Source organism: Malus sylvestris, chromosome 4, assembly GCF_916048215.2.
Source record: "Malus sylvestris chromosome 4, drMalSylv7.2, whole genome shotgun sequence".
Lineage (NCBI taxonomy): Eukaryota > Viridiplantae > Streptophyta > Magnoliopsida > Rosales > Rosaceae > Malus > Malus sylvestris.
In genome coordinates, this window is record NC_062263.1 from 22,377,251 (window position 1) to 22,390,506 (window position 13,256).

At 33.8% G+C, this 13,256-nt stretch overlaps 1 long non-coding RNA gene across 1 annotated transcript; it reads left to right on the plus strand.

Annotated features, from left to right (window-relative positions):
* The first annotated feature begins 2,417 nt into the window (after positions 1–2,417).
* Positions 2,418–3,089, plus strand: LOC126620078 (uncharacterized). Its single transcript, XR_007622233.1, has 3 exons — positions 2,418–2,490; positions 2,570–2,744; positions 2,879–3,089. It is a non-coding gene; the product is annotated as an uncharacterized LOC126620078 (long non-coding RNA).
* The last annotated feature ends 10,167 nt before the right edge of the window (positions 3,090–13,256 follow it).

The window sequence follows — 13,256 nt, forward strand, 5'->3', positions numbered from 1 at the left end:
CGATATTGACTGCCAAGTTGCCAACCTAGGAGACTGTATGAGTCACCGGTGCATGGATATCATCAAGCATATGAAACAGTTAACCACCCGCGTAGTGCGCATAAACGACAATAAGGGTGCGTTTACGTAATTTGATTGGGGAAGTGTCTTACTTCATTCCTGCGATTTCTAATTATTTTGATTCCTGGTTATCCTAATTGTTCATTAGTAAACGTGTCCTAAGAGTAAGGATTCTTCAACCGTTAAGTTAAATGAACGTAAGATAAGATTCAAAAAGACCAATTTCAAATATGTAGCATTATAGTTGAAAATTCTCCAATATTTAGACCAATGTCAAAGTAACAACGTTATTGTTGAACACTCTATAATGGTAATTGTTATTTAAGATAAATAGTCCTCAATGCACTTGATCATTATGTCTGAGTATGCACTTACTATTATCGGATGAAACAGTTGTGAGTTGTCCTGTCTTAATTGACTAGATTTGAGAAAAAAATAATTCGTACTTAAGAGTAGTCTTAATCTCTTAGTATGACTGTGGATGAGCAGTCATTCCACCCAAGTCTACTTGTTGTTTTACAACTGTGTGGAACTGTTCTAATTGTGGAACTTAGGACTAACCACCAACTTTGAGCTTGACTAAAATCAAGTAATTTTCTTGGATAATCATTCTTTGTGTCACGTGTCATCTTGTCACTGGAACTAAAAGATTTACCCCATGCTTTACCTAGGAGGTAAATCCCAAACAACATCCATTAGGCAGTAAAAAAAGGGGTGTAATATTCATACACCCCATTTTACTTATCGCACACATTTCTAATTTTCGGCCGTCAGATCGAATGAATTGAAGAAGATCAACGGATAGAAATTAACAAAAGATGTGTGAGAAGTAATTTGAGATGTGTAGATAGCACACTCCTAAAAAAATTGGAGAAGGATAACACGATCCCTGTATTCCTATTCCCTTCTACACACCCCTAAAAAAATTGGAGAAGGATAACACGATCCCTGTATTCCTATTCCCTTTGTTTAGTTGCATGCTGTTGCTAATTGCTGGCACTAAAATTATTGTTTGCTTTTTGCAAAAACCTTATGAGAAGTCTAGTGCCCACCATATTGCCTTGCCCACGCACTAGACAAAATACTTGAGGCAACATGACCAAATTGTAAAGAATCCAAACAAAAAATTGAACTATTAAATGACAAATTTACCCACTTTCTTTTTTAAAGAAGCAACTTTTCTGCAAGTTGCATTGCAAAAGCACTTTTGGCCACCTTTATTCTAATTTTGATTATTAACTTTTTTATGTTTGATTTATGACCACTCATACCATAGTCTCCCACAAAACCACCGCCCACTTTTTGGCTTTCTTGTGTTCCTTCAATTTTTATGCAAAAGTATTTTTATTCTTAATGGTTTTGAACTTTCAGTCGACATGCGTCTCGGCCATGTGTAAATAAAATTTGGCAACCCACATGCCACCCTGGTCTACTTCACGAGCCTTCCCTGTCCCGTTTGGTAACTTCCCTTCTTTCGTCCGTTCATGACGTTGTAAAAAAAAAAAAAGAAAGGGGCGGCTATCCAGCGAGAGTCGTTTCGGTTGTATGCCACGAGGTCCCTATGGACAAGGCGACAGGTGAATCATCGCTTTGGGGCGTGGACAACTCTCTACCATCCATCATGTTGCATTCCATCGTCTTGTATTGTACTATACCGTATCAGACCAAATACATCTATTGTGTGAGAGAAAGGAAGAAATTTGTTTTGTTTGAACAAAAACTGTAGCAATAATTCATTGATACGAAAACTCGTACATTTAAAACTCTAAAATTTTTATAAACAAATTACATAAATGTGAATTTAGCAGGCGACTTCACGTGTAAGAAACTAATCGTACTTGAAAGAAAAAAAGCTCAATGATTAGTTCGTGAAGATTATTTATTAATTCTCTATAGTGCATCATTCTAGTCGTTAGTGTTTATCACCAGAAAAAAAAAATTAAGAGGGAGAAAGTGGAAGAGATTTATTATGTAATAACCCATGTACACACTAATTATATTAAGGGATACTTTGGATGCGGTCCCTAATCCTTAACATTTTTTGACTAAAACCTTAATGGTTTTCAAAGTTTGATCAAAGTCCCTTGACTTTGTACTACACCTCATTATATTACTATTAATATATATTTTTTTATAGTTTTAACATTAATTGTTTAATATTATATGACATTTATAATCCTATAAATTTAAAGTCCCTCATTATAGTACTATTAGAAACGGTTGCAATAAAAAAATTCAAACATTTTGATTGAATAAATGGATAAAAACTATGTAACAATAAGAAATAATAAATGACAAAATAATGCATCCATAGTGTTAAAAAAATTGGTACGTTTTACAAAAAAAATGATACATTTCATGTCACAGCCCGTCCCGAGATTTTCTTATTAAGGACGTGAAATGTCGGATTTGCCCTTAGCGGGGGCTAAGGTACGTGTGTGTGACATTATTTGGATTAATTCTATATAAGTTTTGGATTTAAATTTTAGTTTTATAAAATTTTGGTTAGGGAATTAGATGATGGAGGGTGAGGATTGGATGTTGGACCATCTAAACCCCCTGCTTTCTCTCCCTTCCCGTAGCACTCTCTCTCTCCTCCCTCACGGCTTTCTCTCTCTCTCACTCTCGAAGTGTACGGACGAGACCCAAGACCATCCAAAACTCAGTGGATCGAAGCAAACAAGGTAAGATTCTTCATCCTTGTGATGTTCTCAGTTGATTAGTGCTAGTTTTAGGACGTGGAACCTTCGATATCATGTGAACCTGAACCCCTCATTTTTTGTCACTGTTCATGCACACGTGAAATGCTGTGTTTCAGGGAATTCTAAGCTTATTGTGGGCTTAGTGAGGTCCCAAGGAAGCTCGGAGTGCTTCGTTTGAAGGTTTTGGACGTCGGGATCACTAGGTTCGATTTTGGCCGGTTTTGCTTGGAATTTTCCGGTGAGATTTAGTTGTTTTTGGAGCTTAAAAGTAGTGTATCGTGATTCTACATGTTTGGGGCTTCATTTTGGTATAAAATACGAAGAAAATGGTTGAGAAACGAAGGAGAACAAGGAGTTTCAAAGTTGGCCGGAAACCGGCCGCCGAAAAGTTCAATCCGGCGAGCCAAGGTTAGGGATGATGCGCATGGGGGCGCATGTCCCCGTGCCTGTCCCGACGCGTGGGGGCGCGTGCGGCCTCCAAAAACTTATCTAAAATTTTCTCGACGTCCGTGACGTCGAGTAGGTCGATGTGGTATATTCATATACCCAAATTGAGCATCATATGAAAAGTTATTTCGAATTGTTGGTTATGAGTTTAAATTAACGTTTTTATAGTTCTTTCACATATGACACCTATCCCGAGGACGAGCGCATCCAGGGACGTCACGGGGGTTACGACCCATCGACTTACCAGTGAGTGGGCAGTTTTGTTTTCGTATTACCTATATACTACTGTTTTTCCCATAAAATGTGTTTATATGAAAATGTGATTTAAATTGCCATGCATGTAATTGTTGAGTTATGAATTGATAATTGATGCATATATATGTGTGAATTGGTGCCGTGGACGCACAGGTGAGTATCAGGTGAGTTTATATGGTTTATATGAATGAATGATGATGTGATTGTGTTGTGAGCTCATAAACTGCACCTTTGGTATTAGTGCTTATAGTATTCACCACACCGCACACTCGCCTTGGATCCAAGTAGGTGGATGTCGTACAGACCACTAGAGGTGGTTCCGACATGCCAGTCGTACAGACCATTAGAGGGGTTCCGACTGGTGGGTGACTTTAGATTATGTGCACAGATGATTGATGAGAAAAGCACTAGAGCGTATTATTTCACCATCTTAGTCGTACAGACTACTATAGGTAGTTCCGACTTATGTGCAGTGTAGTTCCGTATAGGTCACAGTTGGTGACTCCGGCACGGCCGTACAGGTCACAGTTGGTGACTCCGGCTGGATGGGATATTGAGCTATAGAATCAGCCGTACAAGACCACTGCAGGGTCTCCGGTTGATTTATTATTTCACCTGAGTTATATTGATGCATTCATATTATATTTTGGCATGGCATGGCATATTCTTTCTGAGATGTTATGTTGATAGATGGTAAGCTGAGTTTTGATGATTTATGTATATATATATATATATGTTTATATACTATTTTTCTGGGAAAGTATACAGGTTTTACGGTGAGGGGTTAGAAATGTTTTAAATGAAATGTTTTGGAAAAATCTTTGGTTTTACTGACCCACTCATCTTTGTTTTGCGCCCCTCCAGGTTCTAGTTAGCAGTTGGTGGCTCACGAGGTCTTTTTCAGCATTTTGACAGACGTTCTGCATGTAGGACTCACCTGCGGGTGTTGTACTTTAATTATGGTCCTACTTGACTGCACTTATACCTACGCTCTGAATTCGTGTGTTTTACTTTATAACTCTCTCTTGTATGCTAGTAGGTTATGCTGCTAGTGGTTGGTTTAAATTCCTTCATATTTCTGTTATATCTTGCTTCCGTGTCGCACTTTTGGCTACGTCACACTCACGTGACGGCCAGCACGCCTTGATTCTAGGATCGGGGTGTGTCATTTCACATATAACAACGTGGTACATTAATAAAGAATAATGGGTACAATATAAATAAATTAGGGTACAAATAAAAGATTAAAAAATTATGAATACAAATGAATTTTTAAAAAATATGGGCGCTAAAAGAAATTAATATATGGGTACAAATTAAAACTAAAAAGAAAATACTACAAATTTAAAAAAAAAATATTGCAAATTAAAAGTGGGTACAAACTAAAAATATAAATATATGATACAAAGTTTAGACATAAAACATAAATATACCATATGTAGTTTTTCTATCATTGATTAAATATACAAATGTTAAGTGATGGTAAACACATGGGTACAAATACAAATAAAACTTTAAAAAATATGGGTACAAAAAGAAACTAATATATAGGTACAAACTAAAAATAAAAATATATGATAAAAAAATTTAGCCATAAATATAGATGCACTAAGTGTAACATTTTAAACACTAAAAGAATATATTTAAAAATAAAAATATTTTATTATTCAAATAATTAATGATGTTATTAATACCCAAGGACCTTGATCAAAAATTAAAAATGAATAGGGTTTTAATCAATGTAGTAGCAAAATGAAGAATATGAACCTAATTAAATTAAGTTGCACATTTGGCATCCAAACAAATTAAACATGTTTTAATAACTTTGCAACAAGGAAAGATATAGTAATATAACTAAAATAAGAGTGGCTTGCAGCTTTTGGGAAATAGCAACACACAGCAAAAGTTGATTATTTCAGGTGGTATGTGTTATTCATCCGTTTTGAGCTGCGTGGGTAATGTGGTGAGAGGTGCAATTCCTTGTCATGTTTTCCATTACTTGGTTCAAAACCCTATCTTTTCCTTCTATTTGTGAAGGTTGCTCCTAATTCTTGTGCATATATACCACCGTTTAAGGATGTGTTTGGAAGTGTTTTTAAATTGACTGAAAATGTTTTTGGAAATCGTTAGTAAAAATGCAAGTAAATCCTAAAAAAAAAAACATTTAAAGTGCTTCTTGTAAGAAGTACATAACTTGTGTTTCTTCTAAAATGCATGCTCTTGCTTGTGAAAGGGGTTGCTACTTTATTAGAGTGGAAAGGGGAAAAAAGGCAATAGCACATACACCTCGTTTGGTGGTATCAATTCACTCATATTATTAGTTAACAATATCATCTTCCTATATTATGACACATAAATTAGTAACATCATATGACAATGTGACCATCACACTTAAAATGTTTCATACTGTTATAGACTTCATTATTGCAAGTTGAGGCACATGATGATATATATACCAAAAGCAAAAAAAAATTATATGGAAACAAGAACAAGAGGATTTGGTAAACTTTTGCATGCACAGGGGTTGTTGGTGTTATCATTGATTAACAAAGAATCTAGGTCCTTACTACTCTTGCGAGATAAAAGATATATTTCAGTATGAACATCTCACAATCACGTAATGCTATTAATTGCTCAAGTTAAGATCAACTGTATTTGAACGAATTTGTAAAATCCTTATGAATATGAATAATAGATATATATCATTTCTAATCTAACCCAACTATTCTCAATTAAGAAGTGAAATATTTCTAAAGGAATATAAAGCTATTCTTTAATTATAGATAAAAAGGACTAAGATAGACTAGTTGTATGATTAAAATTGGAGCTGACTTTGTATCAATGTCAACCCTTCCAAGAAATTTGACTTGGAACCCAAGAAATATAATTTTATTCCCACATGAATATGGAACGAAAGAACCAGTACGGATTGGATTTTCCATTCATTGATTTGACCCATTCTCCATCTTGACCCAAAATCCTAAAGTTGAATTCTCATATTTGCATCCTGAGTCCAGCCCATATTTTGAATCTTTGTTACTTGATTTGATCCGTTTGGTGGACAAGTGAAATGAAGTGAAAATTTGCCCAATCCAATATGAACCATAAGGAAAATTTGCCATTTGTTTTTTGGGAACTTTAATGAAAAGCATCCGGTACTGTTCATTTTAACGAAAAATCACATTTTTACACTAAAAAGTCAATCCTGGTACTATTCACTTTACCCTTTATTTTGTCCTTATCATTAAAACTCAAAGTTTTCAAGCCCTTTTCATTAATTTTCCTTTGTTTTTTTTGTTGCAAAATATAGAAAAAAGGAAGTTTTTATTACTTGAAGATTTCGTTTTGTGTTATTCTATTAAGATTTAGGTTTTATTTTTTGTTGTCATTGTGCGGTAAGGTTTGTTGTGATTTATTTCCTATTATTGTTCATTTGTACTGTAATAAATACTTCATCACGGTAAAAAAAATTAAAGTATTTTGAAGTTTATAAAGTTATTAGAGAATTCTGAATTTGTCCTAAACTTTTATTTTTGGCCTTTTCTTGATATTTTTCATTAGAATCCAGTTAATAATATTCTTTTAAAAAAAATTAAATAAGAGATAGAATAAAATTGGCGTGATAAATATATAAGAAATGTATAAGGAAATACATATAAAATGAAACTAAAAATCAAAAGTCATTTCAAGTTGTTTTCACGTTTAATATTTTCTCATTCATAAAAAAACCCCACTTTACGACAACAAAACAAAAGATTTCAAATTTTATGGTTGATAGGAGATGTATATATGCAAAGACCTTTAGTCAAAAATGTGATGCAGACCCTAAACCCTAACCCTCGCGAGCTTACTTGTCAATTCCTCAGTGACACTCCCCAGTTCCCACGGACGTACGTACACTAAGCACTAAAACATTGACTGATCTTAATTTTCCTTCCTATTTTGACTAATTCCAATCATCAGCAAGAGGTGAACATGGAAAAAAGAACAAGTATTTCGCCATCATCTCTCTTCAAATATCTTTTCAACGACCAGATTACATGAATGTATTGGGAGACAATTCAGATAAGACCTTAATAGGACGTTGTTCAATTCATCTGCGCCAGTGGACCATTCCTACTTCACCATCCAATTCCATCCATCACGTTCTCCATGAAGTTGTTTCTTTTCGGTAACATCTGTTCGGATATCGAATGATTCTTTTTATCTTCACATCTTCACACGTCCGTTCATATGTCACGAACTTTTAAATCAAACACGTGAACAATACGAATTGGATGACGTGAAACACTTATGGTCATTGGGCTTCGCATGTGGGCTAACCTACTTTGATACTCTAAAGAAAGTTGAGGTTCTACCATAAAACAAATTGACAATATAATGAGTAACCAACACTCATAATCCCTTGCAAGATTTCTCCTTTCATCGATGTAAGACTCTTTTACCTTCACATCCTTACCGATACTGTATTTTATGACTTTGTTTCTAGTACGTATTTGTAACTAACGCAGCAGATAATGCATCTAAAACAGGTCGACAAAGGTTGAATTCAAGAGCGTCAACTGGAATATATCCATAATTTGAAAATCACCAAAAAAATAGAGAAAACTCTCAAGTTTAACCGGTAAAATGGTGAATGATCTTGACTCATAAATGCAGAGACATAAATTGACTTGAATAAAAAACATAAAAACTCTAATTCATATGAATCCCTATAAAGTATCCAGAACATTTTCTTTAGAAAATTCTTAAGTTTAATCGAAATCGGCTTCTCAAATATGTTCTTTAGACTCACTCCAATGGTGGGCTATGGGCTAAATTTTCTCCCAAAATTTCCCCCCAAACTCAATCCAACCCAAGGGGAAACTTTGGACTAAAAGCTAAATGGGGAAGTGAGGCCAGATTGAAGATTCCGCCCAAAATTTAGCCCAAAAGTCGGTGTGGGCCCCACCGAAATGTTTGATTTTCAACGTTTGGGCGCCAAATGCAGCCCAACCCAACCCCCAACGGGCCTAACGCGCAAGCCTTCCGACCGCAAGGGACCCACCCACGTGGGCCTGTCGGCCATGTTTCGCCTTGCATCCAACGGCTCTTTGCATCCGACGGTCGTGATCATCAGGCCGTTGGTTAATCCAACGGCCTAGTTTCAATTTTTTTTGTTTTTATATTTATATATTATTGAATCCAACAGCTGAGATCGAATATAATCAAATATAACGGTAAAAAAAAAGATCTAACAGCCCAAATTTGAATCCAACGGCTAAAATAATTAAAAAAAAATTGGTGAATTGAAAGTTAGCCTATGGTTGAAAGATTGGTGAAAGTTGAAGGCTTGCTTTGTGGAAAATTTAGTGATTTTTCAATATTTATCGGAATTTAAATTTTTTTTTATTAAAATGTTCATAAAATTAATTTACAATAGTTTACATATTTTTTTTTTAATTTAATTTAAGAAAAAATAGCCTAAGTTCATTCTTTAATAATCTCGGACTAAAATTTTATGCCAGAACGGTTAGAGCAGAAAAGCTGTTTCTAGGCTAAAAACTAAATTTTCCGGGCTAAAAAATTTGGTTTTTAGCCCAACTATTGGAGATGGTCTTTAGATGCTTTAAAATTTTCTTCAATTCAAAAGCTAAGTGATGTGAAAACTCAATAGTAAACTCAACAGCTTATTTATTATCTTCTGTATATATGTTACACCATCATCAAAATAGTTGCACATAAAGTGACATGAAAGAAAATAACGATTCATGAGAACTCATTTCATCATTTGCCATTCTTTGATTTTTAAATTGACTTGTCTTTCTCCGGCTTTTTGTAGATAATTTCATCACGAAAATGCACTTCCTAATAGTCTAGATGTAATCATCTTTACCGTATTATTTATGCGACTTTGATGATATCAAAGTACGTGCATGAGACATTTTTTGAATCACGACGTACTACGCGTAATTTATACGTTTTAATGTATTTATATGCGTAAATTGACAAAAGAAAAGTCAAATATTTGAAGTAAATGAATAATCTTAGATCATGATAGAAAAAACCCCTCACAAACCTATCAAAGCAGCTGAATTCACATAATAAAATCGATATTTCAATTTCCATCTACATTCTATTGAATTTACATTAAAAATAAAGAAAATAATATTTAATAAACAACTTATTGAATTACATTATTGCTAGCTTGTTGTGAGACTAAGCCCAGCCCCCTCCCCCTTAGTATAGATAATATCATTTGTTCAAAAAAAAAAAAACAATCATTTGACAACTAATTTAATCACATTATTATGTGCGTGTGAAAGATTTTTTTATTACCTGCATTACACGCCTCTTAAGATGTTTTTAACATGTTTAAAAATAGAGAAAATAATATTTAATAAACAACTGATTGAATCACATTATTATTAGCATATTATGAGGTACTAATTTATAAAAAATAAAAAATAAAGAAAACTGTAGAAAAAAAATTAATTATTAAAAAAACACTGTTAAAATGACAAAAATACCCCTGCATTATTTTGGATTGCTTTTGAAATTTTTTGTTTTGAGGGTATTTTTGTTCAAAAAAAATTGTTGAAACTTGTGACCCTAATAGGGGTTGTCGTTGGCTTTATATATAAAGATATTGTTTGTCAGCCGTCCAGTCGCTAAAATTTTCAGTATGCAAACTTCCCCTAAAAGAAGCACTAACCTTAATATCTTCAATATCCTCAAAATCATACTGACGACATTCGCTGCAGGAAACTCCTCCACAACACATCCCTTCTCAACAAAAGACTGTCTACAACAACCAGTGATTAACATTGGTGTATCTTAAATACCCTTCCTCCAATTATCAACGTTAATGTGAGGTTTAACTGTATCTCCCATGGTCGTTTTCCATTAGAATAGGATAAACTCCTCTTCTAATACTAGTTGAAACAACGAAAAATAACCCATTAAACCATAAATCATTGATTCTCTAATTATTTTTCTGGATTAAATGTTACTTTTTTTTCTTTTAACTTTATTATATTTAAAATAAGGAAGTTTTAACGAAAAGTCCACAGTACTGTTTATTTTAATAAAAAACCACATTTTTACACTAAAAAGTCAAACATGGTACTATTCACTTTACTCTTTATTTTGTACTTATCATTAAAATTCAAAATTTTCAAGCCTTTTTCATTAATTTTTCTTTAAAATAACTTTATTCTTTTTTTTTTATTTTTTTTTTAAGAAAAAATAACTTTATTCTTTAACCTACAAACAAAGGACAGTTGTGCGTGACTTGATTTTGACACTGCGGCCAATTAGAGCCAAAAGAGGCTTATGTGTTTGCCAGACTTGCTATGGCCCAGGTGGTCTTGTTTTTACGTGTAGAAACAAAACATAAAACGCTAAGAGCTCAAGCCATCAAAGTTGCCAAGAATCGGTTGCGCATAATGCACAAGTGCTCAACTAAGTCTATGTATATATATAATGCTTTTGCCAACTTCTTGTTGTCATGAGGTGTTGAACTTCCCATGTAGACATTGCATCTAATCTAATCATGGCAAAATCCTACGTACCACGAAAAATAAGCACACACAGAGAGTGAAAGAGGGTGTACTTGTACCAGCTTCTCGCTCACCTAAGTTGTTGGAAATGGAATATGGTTGGTCAGCCTGTCTGTGACCAAAAACCAATGATTTCTTTTTTAGAAAAACTAATGAAAAGAATTTGAAAATTTTGAGTTTTAACGATAAGAATAAAATAAATGAGAAAGTGAATAGTACCAGGATTGACTTTTTAGTATAAAAATGTGGTTTTTCGTTAAAGTGAACAATACCGGAAGCTTTTCGTTAAAATTCCCTTCTTTTTTGGGTCTAAAAGACATAAATATCATTGAAACCTAAGAAGTTGATAATGTAATAGGATGCCATCCTAGAATTATACGCAGAACTGTCAATATGAACATAATATTGTCAATTGTAAATTTGAATCACACACATAATTTATTTATGTAAGAACTTGTGGATTTCAGCAGAAAAGGATCCTCTCCGGATCCATCAATCACGGCCGTTCATCGTAAATCGTCCGGTCAGTTTTCGTTAGATACTATTTATATTCAATTTTAAATTTTAAATTTTAAATGATTTCTGACTACATAATGTATGATGAGCGGTCGTGATTGATTGATTCCCCGGATCCCCACAAAGACAATCCGGAGAGGACCCTTTTCCAAAAAAGTTAGCAATTAGGTTAATTATTATTATTTAACATATATCCGTAGGGTTTCAGCGTCTTTGTATTTACAATTTTGTATTTTTCTATGTTATATGATAGTTGTAAGACGCACCATCCATGTTGTGTCCTGACAATGTATATAATCCTTCCTTTTTGTTTGGTTAAATTAGTAGGAAACAAGTGTTCAATACTTTCTTTTATGTTCCCTTTGATTTATAACACAATATAACATAAGTTTGATTAAAGAACATATTGCTCGATATTAAAATATCTTTCTTCCTCTCGAGTTATTTGCAAAAGTTAATTGTATTTTAATCCTAAGGCCCACTCATTACTAGCAAAAGACTCACAACTAGGAAAGTATGTGGGCTAATCATTTGGATTAGTATCGTTGCAGCAGTAGTCAAGATACCGGATTCTTATTCTTAATGTGATTACGTTCATGCACCAATGTCCAACTAATCATTGGGATTCTATTAATTAAATGGGTATTACCACCAAAACATGTTTGGAATCACAGAAAGACTAGTATTAGTGGGGAAGTTAGCATCTTGTCAAAAGCACACGATTAAACAATATCAACATTCATTTCTTTCAAAGAAAAGTAGTTGATCTTTTTTCCTTTGGCTCTTGTCGTCTTTCGTCCTCTCTCCTAGTAAGGTAATGAGGTTCAGATCCTCAATATCTTTGCTCCCAAGTGGCTTTACGCATGTTGATGAGATGAGAGGACATGGAGTGACTATATTCGAACAATCTACTTTTTTTTTAATCTAGGGTTTATATACTCTCTAAATTAACTGCACTTAGGGCTGTTAAATTGACTCGAATGGTTCGAGTTCTGACTCGTGTTCAGCTAGTTTGTTATTATGTTTATTTTAGTAGGTCTTAGTGAAAAATAAGTCAAACTAAACATAAACTCGAGTTTTTTTTTAAGAATGAGCTGAGCAAAGCCAATTAAAAGCTCATACAAATGAGCCAAGCTTGAGCACCTTGGAATTCGACTTGGCTCGACTCATTTACCCCCCCTAACTGCACTATATTTATTGACTTCATTACTGTCGAATCTCATTTTCATTATATGTACATGTTGATGTGTGTAGTGTTCATTAAAATGCATCAACAGTGAAAAATTATTACAGGTATATATATAGACAATTGTATTTAATATTTACAAAGGAAGATAATCTAACGGTGCTATCAATAACAAGCAGTTACTCAAAGTTTTTTCAGTATGAATTAGTTCTTAAGTTAGCAGTATCATATTCTCAGTATTAGAAGAATGTCTCAAATTTGAGTTCTCCATCTTTCCATTCATTGAACAATAAACTTACATTTGACCAAAAGATCAAAGTGGTAGTGGGAGAAATGGGAGAAAAGTTAACTATTGGTTAGTGTAAGTGTTGGGTGGTCCAAAACCCTCAAGATTCATGAACATCAGAATATGGTTTCATTTCAAGGAAACAATCGAGTAGCCCGGTCTCAGTTGTTTTATTGTGGTTTTGATCAGTTAGGATCTAATGAGAAAAGGGCAGATGGATTTGACTATGTACTTTACTTTGGCCAACAACATATCGATTAAAG